This window comes from Hemitrygon akajei, chromosome 30 (genome assembly GCF_048418815.1).
Source record: "Hemitrygon akajei chromosome 30, sHemAka1.3, whole genome shotgun sequence".
Taxonomy (NCBI): Eukaryota; Metazoa; Chordata; class Chondrichthyes; order Myliobatiformes; family Dasyatidae; genus Hemitrygon; species Hemitrygon akajei.
Window position 1 is genome coordinate 30,597,509 of NC_133153.1, and position 11,595 is coordinate 30,609,103.

Sequence of the window (11,595 nt, forward strand, 5' to 3'; positions counted from 1 at the left end):
GATGCAAAGTTTTGTCAAGGAAAAGTCAGTGCCTTTAAGCCATTTTATTTCCTTCAATCGTAAATCCCTCGGCAAAGCATACTTCAGCTGGGATCAGCAGTAACATCGTGAAAGAGGATTTAATTCAAGGGAAGTCTCTCCTTTGACTGTAAATTACTTTGGACTTTCGCATTACTACTTCTAAGAACTGTTTTTGCATTGTCGCTTTAAGAACTGTTTTCGCATTCTCGCTTTAAGAACTGTTCGAGCTGCCGTATCGCAGCTGACTTCTGGTTAAGTTAGTAGTTTGTTTACTTTTGGGGGTTTTTTTAAACAGTGTTTAATAAATGTTTCATTTGTTATGAAAAACCTGCCTCAATTATATATTCATTGTTGCTGGATCATAACAAGACCAACACATAGAAAATGCGGGAGCAACACTGCAATTCAGGCAGTACTCATGCCATATGAAGGACCTATGGAGAAGAAGATACATCAAAATTTTGTGCTAAGACCCTTCATTAGGATACCCATCAGAGGAAAGGGTGGTGTTGGTGTGCTGTGACATAAGTGCGGTCGGAGCAGGACAGGTTATTGGTGATATTTGTTCCTCAGAACTTGAAGCTCTCAATCCTCTCAACCTCAGTACCTTTGACGTAGACAAGAGCATGTGTATAGCCCTCCTTTCAGATGTCAAACACCAGTTCTTTTGTTTTGCTGACATTGAAGGAAAGGGTATTGTCATGGCACCATGTCACCCAGCTCTCTATTTACTTCTTGTACACTAACACACCATTATTTGAGATACAGATCACTACAGTGGTCGCATCTGCAAACTTGTAGCTGGAGCTGGTGCAGAATCTGGCCATGTAGTCATGAGTGCAAATGGAGTAGAGTAGGAGGAAGTGTAATAAACTGTACTGTGCACCTCTCTTGAACTTTCCTCCTCTCACCTTAAATACATGTATTCTGGTATTCAACACATCTACCCCGGGAAATGTATATGCCTGCGTACCCTATCCATGCATCTCAATATTTTATAAATGACTCTCAGGTTTTCCCTCATATCCTGATGCTCCAGAGAAAACAACCTGGGTTTGTCCAGCCTGACTGGACTGTTGCCTTTCATCATTTATACAGTCCACATTGTGATGTTGTGGCCGTTTGACTGTCTTCTTCCCCTGTGTCAACATTCCTTCCTTTACTGATCTCATGAAATTCAACCTCAGTTATTTTTCAGTTAAATCATTGTGTTATGCCATCCACTTAGTTTCTGTGTCAAAGTGCCTGCTGATGTTTTCTCCCTGTGCCACTGAACTAAGTGCCTTGTTTACTTTTAGCTATTACAGATAGTAAATTTGTCAAGTTAACTCTCCTGTGTTCATTGACCTTTTACCTCTCTTTATTTTTCTCATCTTTGCTTTCAAATCCTACCATGATCTTTCCTTTCCTCACCTCCATGAATTCTTCCGGCCCACAAAGTCCAGAACTCTCCACTTTTGTAACATTGACATCGATTTTCTGCAAGTCTCCTACACTCCACCATTGACAATGGTGTCTTCAGCTGCTTAGTCCCTTGGCCATGGAATCTTAATCATTAGACTCTTTCTTTCTTCCAAAGTTCCTCAAGACATCACTATTTTAATTCTTGTGTCTGACAGGAATGTAAAATAATTAAATAATCAAAATAGAGATGCAATATTCCAGGGTTCCAGGGCCTCTTCTCTGAGAGGAGGTACAGAAGCCTGAAGGCACAGACTCAGCATCTTAGGAACAACCCTGAACTGATTCCACAACCTATGGACTCACTTTCAAGGACTCTTTACAACTCATGTTCTCAGTATTACATTTTTTCCTTTGCACACTTTATTTTCTTTTGCACATTAGTTGCTTCTCAACCACTGTAAGCTTCAATATTTTGATTTTGAGACTGTTACGTACCCTGTAACTGGGTTTACAGACCAGCAGAAATAGAAGAATCCGTTGGAGTCTGGTGGTACCGAAACTAAAGGTGTTTATTAGTAAACTACACAATACAGTATCAAAAATGCAAATATACATATAAAACAAGTTAGCAATAATAAACATAGAAGTGTAGGAATAATAATAAGCAATAATAAACAAGCTCTATCAATATCTAGGGGTAAATGAATTGTCATAAGAGAATATAGAGTTCAGTTCAGTTCATGTGTGCTGAGGTAGTTGCGGTTGTTGTATTGTAATTTGTTGGGGGGAGAAAGAGAGCGAGCGGGATGTAACAGCTGCAGCAGGCAAACTTTCCGTTGTCTTCTTATTCCATCGTACCGTTGTAGTCATTCGGTTATGACCCCTCCGTTCTCAGCTAGACCGTTCTTCTGTGGTGGACTCGTCACTCTGGCATGAGTGGACACACACACAAGTCCCCACCGGCCCTGCTGTCACACTGAGAGTTTTATTGACCGATCTCCTGATTCGGTCCTCGAAGCCCCCACCTTCCTGTGGGTGCACAACACTCGGTCAGTGTCCACTGGTGTGTCTGAGGGGTGTCTCCCCACACCTGTCTTTTATCCCCATTGACGGGATATCAGCCATCCATCAACTCAAAATGACCATGTCCATCAAATCAGGCCACTCCTGCTGTCTCCTTAGGAATGTTAACGAGCAAAGTAACGTCCTTGTAGCGAAAGGTAAACAATCAGTGAAGAAGCCATAATACATAAATCAAATGTGTGTCTCTCTCTATCTGTAGCAGATGTCCCTGCCTCTGTGCTTCATCTCTCTCTCTCTCTCTCTCTCTCTCTCATTAGCAGCATAGCAATAGCAGTAGTTCATAATTCTCAAAAGGGGGGGGGGAATGGTTAACTCTGCAGCCCATTTCCAGCAGGTCTGTTCAGCACTCATAACAACACAAATAATGTTCCCTAATAAGTCTTTAAAATAGTCTTTAGACTAGAGATTCATTAAAAATATTGCAGCAGAGATTCACTTTTTTAACCAGTGTATTAACACTAATGAAATCAAAATGTCAATGCAGCAATGTCAAAGGCACATAATATCACAGATGCAACATTTACAAGAAAAATATAGATTAACGATGTAGTTTATACATTTTTTACAAGAACGACTGCAATTAGAATAAAATTAACAAAAGCCATTGTCATGCAAAATGATCATGTTGTTGTACTTAGCTAGTAATTATGATCGTACGTGTTGATTTAATAACTGATTTGTTGAAGGGTAGTAATTGTTCTTGAACCTGGTTGTGTGGGTGAACCAGTTGCCCAATGGTAGTTGTGAGAATATGGCACAGCCCAGATGATGGGGATCTTTAATAGATGTTGCCTTCATCAGGTAGCACTTCCTGTACATACTCCTGATGGTGGGATACCTGTGATACTTTGGGCTGAGTCCATTACTCTCTGTAGTTCTCAACTTCCTTCATTTTTGTTTTGTCATCCCAGTCCATGAAGCAACTACTAAATCTGTACACGTCTGTTGGAGTGTTTGGTTGCGTGCTGAAACTACTTAGATTTCTAAGAAGACAGAGATGCTAGACTGCTTTCCTTGTGATTGCATCGATAACTGCATCTATGAGCTGGGCCAAGGACAGGTCATCTGACACATTAGGAATATAGGAACGCCTAGGAATATCAAGCTGCTGACTTCTTCCAGCTCTGATCCACCAACCTGGAACCAGTGCATTTTCACTCAACTCTCCGTTCCTGAAGAGGACAGATGGGCTCGTGATTCAGATCATGCATGAGCTAACTGTGTGAGTGAACCGGCCTGAGAATTGAGTAGCTTATAGCATAATAAAAGTGCTAGTCTTTGGCTTGAGAGTCTTTGGCGAGGAGACTACACCAGGCACAATTGCAGAGGGTGAAGACATGACCGCTAAACTGATTTAGTATGCTACGTGCATGATGTGGGAGGTCAGGGACACTGATGGTGCCCCTGGCTGCTACAGCTGTAGAAAGTGTGTCCAGATTCAGCTTCTGAAGGAGCATGTTGCAGCACTGAAGAAAGAACTGGATGACCTCAGGTTTATCTGCGAAAACGAGAGTTTTCTGGACAGGACCTACAGTGAGGTCGTTACACCGAGGATACTGGAAGAGAGAAAGGGGGCGACAATGAGGAAGGAAAGGATGCTTGAAGTACAGGAGACCCCAGGGGATGTACCTCTCGTAAACAGGTTCACCCTCTTGGAAGCTGTCAGAGCAGAAGATACTGCCAGTCTGAGAGGCAGACAGGTCTGCGAGCCAAAAATTGGTGCAGAAGCAGAGCTGAGGAGTCAGACATCAGGAAGAGCCGTGGTAGTAGGGGACTCCATAGTAAGAGGTACGGAAAGGGGTCTCTGCAGCAACAGGCGAGATTTAAGGATGGTGTGTTGCCTCCCTGGTGCTAGGATCCAGGACATCACGGACCAATTGCAGGGCATCCTCAAGGGTGAAGGTGAACAGCCGGAAGTGGTAGTGCATGTCGGCACAAATGACATCAGGAAGAAGAGGAAGGACATTCTGCAGCGGGACTTCAGAGAACTCGGAAGAAGGCTGAAAAGCAGGACTTCCAGGGTGGTTATCTCTGGTTTGCTTCCAGTTCCTCGTGCTGGAGAGGGCAGGAACAGGGAGATAATGGATCTGAATGTGTGGCTGAGCAACTGGTGCAGGAAGCAAGGATTTATATTCTTGGACCACTGGGATCTGTTTTGGGGTAGGGATGGATTGTACAAAAGGGACGGGTTGCACCTTAATAGGCCGGGGACCAGCATTCTGGCAGACAGGTTTACCACTGCAACACGGATGTGTTTAAACCGAGTAGTGGGGGGAGGGGATGAACTGGAAATACAAGGATGGAGTTAAAGGGAAAGTGAAAATAAGAAAGTTAAAAAGGACAACAGAATCAATGGAGTAGAAAGCTCAAGAAGAGATCATACAGTATGGCCAAGTGAAATAGGAATTGATATGAAAGGAGAGGGGAGTACCGAATTAAAAGTATTATATATGAATGCATGAAGTATAAGGAATAAAGTAGATGAGCTTGAGGCTCAGTTGGAAATTGACAAGTACGATGTTGTGGGAATAACTGAGACATGGCTTAAAGCGGACAAGGCCTGGGAAATGAATATTCAAGGATATACATCTTATCAAAAGGACAGACTGACTGGCAGAGGGGGTGGTGTGGCTCTGTTGGTGAGGAATGATATTCAGTCCCTTGCGAGGGGGGACATAGAATCTGGGGATGTAGAGTCAGTATGGATAGAACTGAGAAATTCTAAGGGTAGAAACACCCTAATGGGAGTTATCTACAGGCCCCCAAACAGCAGTCTGGATGTAGGGTGTAAGTTGAATGAAGAGTTAAAATTGGCATGTCGCAAAGCTAATGATACAGTTGTCATGGGGGATTTCAACATGCAGGTAGACTGGGAGAATCAGAATGGTACTGGACCCCAAGAAAGGGAGTTTGTGGAGTGCCTCCAAGATGGATTCTTAGAACAGCTTGTACTGGAGCCTACCAGGGAGAAGGCAATTCTAGATTTAGTGTTGTGCAATGAACCAGATTTGATCAGGGACCTTAAGGTAAAGGAACCATTAGGAGGTAGTGACCATAATATGATATGTTTTAACCTACAATTTGAGAAGGAGAAGGGAAAATCGGATGTGTCAGTATTACAGTTGAACAAAGGGAACTATGGAGCTGGCCAAAGTTCAATGGAACAATACCCTAGCAGGGAAGACAGTGGAACAACAATGGCAGTTATTTCTGGGAATAATGCAGAAGGTGCAGGATCGGTTCATTCCAAAGAGGAAGAAATATCCTAATGGGAGTAAGGGCCGGCCGTGGCTGACGAGGGAAGTAAAGGGCAGTATAAGAATAAAAGAGAAGTATAACATAGCAAAGATGAGCGGGAAACCGGAGGACTGGGAAGCTTTTAAAGAGCAAAAGAAGATAACAAAAAAGGCAATATGCCAAGAAAAAATGAGGTACGAAGGTAAACTAGCCAAGAATATAAAGGAGGATAGTAAAAGCTTCTTTAGGTATGTGAATAGCAAAAAAATAGTTAAGACCAAAATTGGGCCATTGAAGACAGAAACGGGTGAATTTATTATGGGGAACAAGGAAATGGCAGATGAATTGAACAGGTACTTTGGATCTGTCTTCACTAGGGAAGACACAAACAATCTCCCAGATGTAATAGTGGCCAAAGGAACTAGGGTAAAAGATGAACTGAAGGAAATTTATATTAGGCAAGAAACGGTGTTGGATAGACTGTTGAGTCTGAAGGCTGATAAGTCCCCGGGACCTGATGGTCTGCATCCCAGGGTACTTAAAGAGGTGGCTCTAGAAATCGTGGATGCATTGGTAATCACTTTCCAATGTTCTATAGATTCAGGAACAGTTCCTGCTGATTGGAGGGTGGCTAATGTTGTCCCACTTTTCAAGAAAGGAGGGAGAGAGAAAACAGGGAATTATAGACTGGTTAGCCTGATATCAGTGATGGGAAAGATGCTGGAGTCAATTATAAAAGAGGAAATTACGACACACTTGGATAGCAGTAGAAGGATCAGTCCGAGTCAGTATGGATTTATGAAGGGAAAATCATGCTTGACTAATCTTCTGGAGTTTTTTGAGGATGTAACTATGAAAATGGACAAGGGAGAGTCAGTGGATGTAGTGTACCTGGACTTCCAGAAAGCTTTTGATAAAGTCCCACATAGGAGATTAGTGGGCAAAATTAGGGCACATGGTATTGGGGGCAGAGTACTGACATGGATTGAAAATTGGCTGGCTGACAGGAAACAAAGAGTAGCGATTAATGGGTCCCTTTCGGAATGGCAGGCTGTGACCAGTGGAGTACCGCAAGGTTCGGTGCTGGGACCGCAGCTGTTTACAATATACATTAATGATTTAGATGAAGGGATTAAAAGTAACATTAGCAAATTTGCTGATGACACAAAGCTGGGTGGAAGTGTGAAATGTCAGGAGGATGTTATGAGAATGCAGGGTGACTTGGACAGGTTGGGTGAGTGGGCAAATGTATGGCAGATGCAGTTTAATGTGGATAAATATGAGGTTATCCACTTTGGTGGCAAGAACAGGAAGTCAGATTACTATCTAAATGCAGTCAAGTTAGGGAAAGGGGAAGTACAATGAGATCCAGGTGTTCTTGTACATCAGTCAATGAAAGCAAGCATGCAGGTACAGCAGGTAGTGAAGAAAGCTAATGGCATGCTGGCCTTTATAACAAGAGGAATTGAGTATAGGAGTAAAGAGGTCCTTCTGCAGCTGTACAGGGCCCTGGTGAGACCCCACCTGGAGTATTGTGTGCAGTTTTGGTCTCCAAATTTGAGGAAGGACATTCTTGCTATTGAGGGAGTGCAGCGTAGGTTCACAAGGTTAATTCCCAGAATGGCGGGACTGTTATATGTTGAAAGATTGTAGCGACTGGGCTTGTATACACTAGAATTTAGAAGGATGAGAGGGGATCTGATTGAAACATATAAGATTATTAAGGGATTGGACACGCTAGAGGCAGGAAGCACGTTCCCGCTAATGGGTGAGTCCAGAACTAGAGGCCATAGTTTAAGAATAATGGGTAGGCCATTTAGAACAGAGATGCGGAAAAACTTTTTCACCCAGAGAGTGGTGGATATGTGGAATGCTCTGCCCCAGAAGGCAGTAGAGGCCAAGTCTCTGGATGCATTCAAGAGAGAGTTAGATAGAGCTCTTATAGATAGCAGGGTCAAGGGATATGGGGAGAGGGCAGGAACGGGGTACTGATTGTGTATGATCAGCCATGATCACAGTGAATGGCGGTGCTGGCTAGAAGGGCTGAATGGCCTACTCCTGCACCTACTGTCTATTGTCTATTAACTCTAACCCATCTAGACCTTTAACAGTATGGGAGTCCCAATCAATACGTGGAAAATTAAAATCCCCTACTATCACAACATTATGTTTCCTGCAGTTGTCTGCTATCTCTCTGCAGATTTGCTCCTTCAATTCTCGCTGACTATTGGGTGGTCTATAATACAACCCCATTAATGTGGTCATACCTTTCCTGTTTCTCAGCTCCACCCATATGGCCTCGGTAGACAAGCCCTCTAATCTGTCCTGCCTGAGCACTGCTGTAACATTTTCCTTATCTACACCAGTTCCTCAGCCACGTGTTCATCCTCCAGTGCATCCTATTCTTACCCTCTCTGGCACGTGGCACAGGAAGCAATCCTGAGATTACCATCCTCGAGGTCCTGCTTTTTAACTTTCTACCAAGCTCTCTATACTCACTCTTTCTTCCTATGTCATTGGTATAGATGTGTACCATGACATCTGGCTACTCACCCTCCCATTTCAAAATGCTGGGTATGCGATCAGAGACATCCCTGACCCTAGCACCCGGGAGGCAACAAATCATCCGGGAGTCTCTGTCGCGACCATAGAATCTCCTGTCTGTACCTCTAACTATTGAGTCTTTTATCACTACCACTCTCCTCTTCTTCCCCCTTCCCTTCTGCACTGCAGAACCAGACTCAGTGCCAGAGATCCGGCTGCCACAGCTTGTCCCAGGTAAGTCATCCCCCCCCCCAACCGTATCCAAATTGGTATACTTGTTGCTGAGGGGAATGGCCACAGGGGAGCCCTGCTCTGCCTGCCCTTTCCCCTTCCCTCGCCTGACGGTAACCCAATTACCCGTGCACCGCTCCTTTGGCGTAACTACCTCCCTGAAACTACTACCTATAAACTTCTCACTCTCCTGAATGAACCTGCCTGGCATTCTCTCTACTCTAAACGAACAAAACAAAACTTACCAGAACCTACCCTTGCCGCTGCCTGTTCATGCCAAAGCTGTCGCACTCTGCCTCAGTCCACTCCAATGATGGCCGCTACAATGATGGAGGTCTTTTTTTTAAACCTTTGGCGCGCTACATCATGCACCTGTGCAGTCTAGCCTCTGTGCCCCGAGCAGTTAAAAAAAAAATGGCTTCTCAAGCTCCAAGATCTTGGTCTCAATATATTCTTGTGCAATTGGATTTCCTTACTTGCAGACCCCAATCAGTTCGGATTGTCAACAACATCTCCTTCATAATCTCCATTAGCATAGATGCACCACAAAGCTCTTTGCTTAGCTCCCTGCTCTACTCACTTCACACTTATGACTGTGCGGCTAAACACAACTCCAATGCCATATTCAAGTATGCTGGTAACACCACCATCGTAGGCCAAATCAAAGGTGGTGATGAATCAACATATAGAAGGGGGACAGAAAATCTGGTGGAGTGGTGTTACAACAATCTCTTACACAATGTTAGCAAGACCAAAAAATTGATTATGGACTTCCGAAGAAGAAAACCAGAAGTCCAGGAGTCAAGTCTCATCAGAGGATTAGAGCTAGAGAGGGTTAGCAACTTTTAATTCCTAGGTGTTATTATTTCAGAGGATCTGTCCTGGGCCCATCACATTAAGAAAGCACAACAGCACCTCTATGCTCTTAGGAGTTTGTGGGGATTCAGCATGACATCTAAAACTTTAAAAAAACTTTTGTAGATGCACAGTAGAGAGTATATTGACTGGCTGCATCACACCCTGGTATGGAAACACCAGTACCCTTCAACAGAAAATCCTACAAAGATTAGTTGATATTGACCCAGTTCCTCCCAACCATGCAACGTATTTGCACAAAACGTTGCAACAGGAAAGCCCCAACATCTAGGGCGTGGTATCTTCTCACTGCTGCCATCAGGAAGAAGGTTTCAAGAGCCTCAGGACTTTCACTACCTGGTTCAGGAGATTTACTATCCTCGAACCATCAAGCTCTTGAACCAAATGGTTCAGCTTCAGTTGTCCCATCGTTGAAATGTTCCCACAACCTATAAATTCACTTTCAAGGACTCTTCATCTCATGTTTTCAATATTTATTGCTCATTTATTTATTAATATTATTTCTTCTTTCTGTGTTTGCACTGTTTCTTGTATTCTGCACCCTGGTTGAACACCCTAGTTGGGTGTTGTATCGATTCTGTTATAGTTATTATTCTATAGATTTATTGAGTATGCCCGTAGGTTGTATATGGTGACATACAGTATATGTACTCAGATAATAAAATTTACTTTGAACCTTGTCAAAGGAATCTGTAAGTATGAAATCAAAGTGTGCACTTTCAAATTGTTTTAACTGTGTTTTGTTTTGAAACACTGCTATATTAAAATCTTGATGCCATTGATGACATTTATATTAAAAATTCATCATTAACTTTTGGAAGATATTATGATGCCATTGTGTCTAACTATTATTCAACCTCTTCAATGACAGTTCCACAAATCTTTTCATCACCTTATTCCTTACAAGTTTATCATGTTTTTCTTGAATTTGAACAACACTGAGATATCCCTGACCCTAGCACCCAGGAGGCAACAAATCATCTGGGAGCCTCTGTCACGACCATAGAATCTCCTGTCTGTACCTCTAACTATTGAGTCCTATATCACTACCACTCTCCTCTTCTTCCCCCTTCCCTTCTGCACTGCAGAACCAGACTCAGTGCCAGAGATCCGGCTGCCACAGCTTGTCCCAGGTAAGTCATCCCCCCCAACAGTATCCAAATTGGTATACTTGTTGCTGAGGGGAATGGCCACAGGGGAGCCCTGCTCTGCCTGCCCTTTCCCCTTCCCTCACCTGACGGTAACCCAATTACCTGTGCGCCCCTCCTTTGGCGTAACTACCTCCCTGAAACTAGTTAGAGGTACAGACAGGAGATTCTATGGTCGCGACAGAGACTCCCGGATGATTTGTTGCCTCCCGGGTGCTAGGGTCAGGGATGTCTCTGATCGCATACCCAGCATTTTGAAATGGGAGGGTGAGTAGCCAGATGTCATGGTACACATCAGTACCAATGACGTAGGAAGAAAGAGTGAGGAGGTCCTGATAGGGATCAAAACATTCTTACATTAGCCAAGATGAAGGGTAACCAAGCATTGTGATAATGCTTCCATGTTGTTTCCGTTTTCCTGTTGGAAACTCCATATTAATCCAATGACTTCCATCCACAGGTATAACCAATATTTCAGACCCTTGGGTAACTGGACATGTGATGAAAATGATACTAAGAATACTTATAATCTGTATTTGCATCCAGTACGATCCATCATGAAAACTATCCATGATGCCAGATGGGGTGGTTCGAGTATCTCAGAAACTGCTCATCCCTTTGGGTTTTCATGCACAACAGTTTCTAGATTTTATAGAGAATGCTGTGAGAAATTTAAAAAAAAACACCAGTGAATGGCAGTCTTGTGGGTGAAAACATCTCGTTAATGAGAAATGTCAGCGGAGAAAGGCTAGAGTGGTTCAAGCTGACAGGAAGGTGACGGTATTTCAAATAACTATGCAGTAAAACAGTGGTGTGCAGAGGTGCGTCTCGAATGCATACACATCAAACCTTGGGCTACAGCAGCAGCAGACCACAAACATGCATTCAATGACCAACTTACTAGATACAGGAGGTCAAAGTTACCTGTACGGTGTGCTACTAACAGACAAAGCAACTTAAACTGCAGACAAAAGGTTGTCACCCTCTACATCGTTAGGATTGTAAGCATATTTCATGATCGCACACAATCACACTCCTTTTTGCGGTTTCT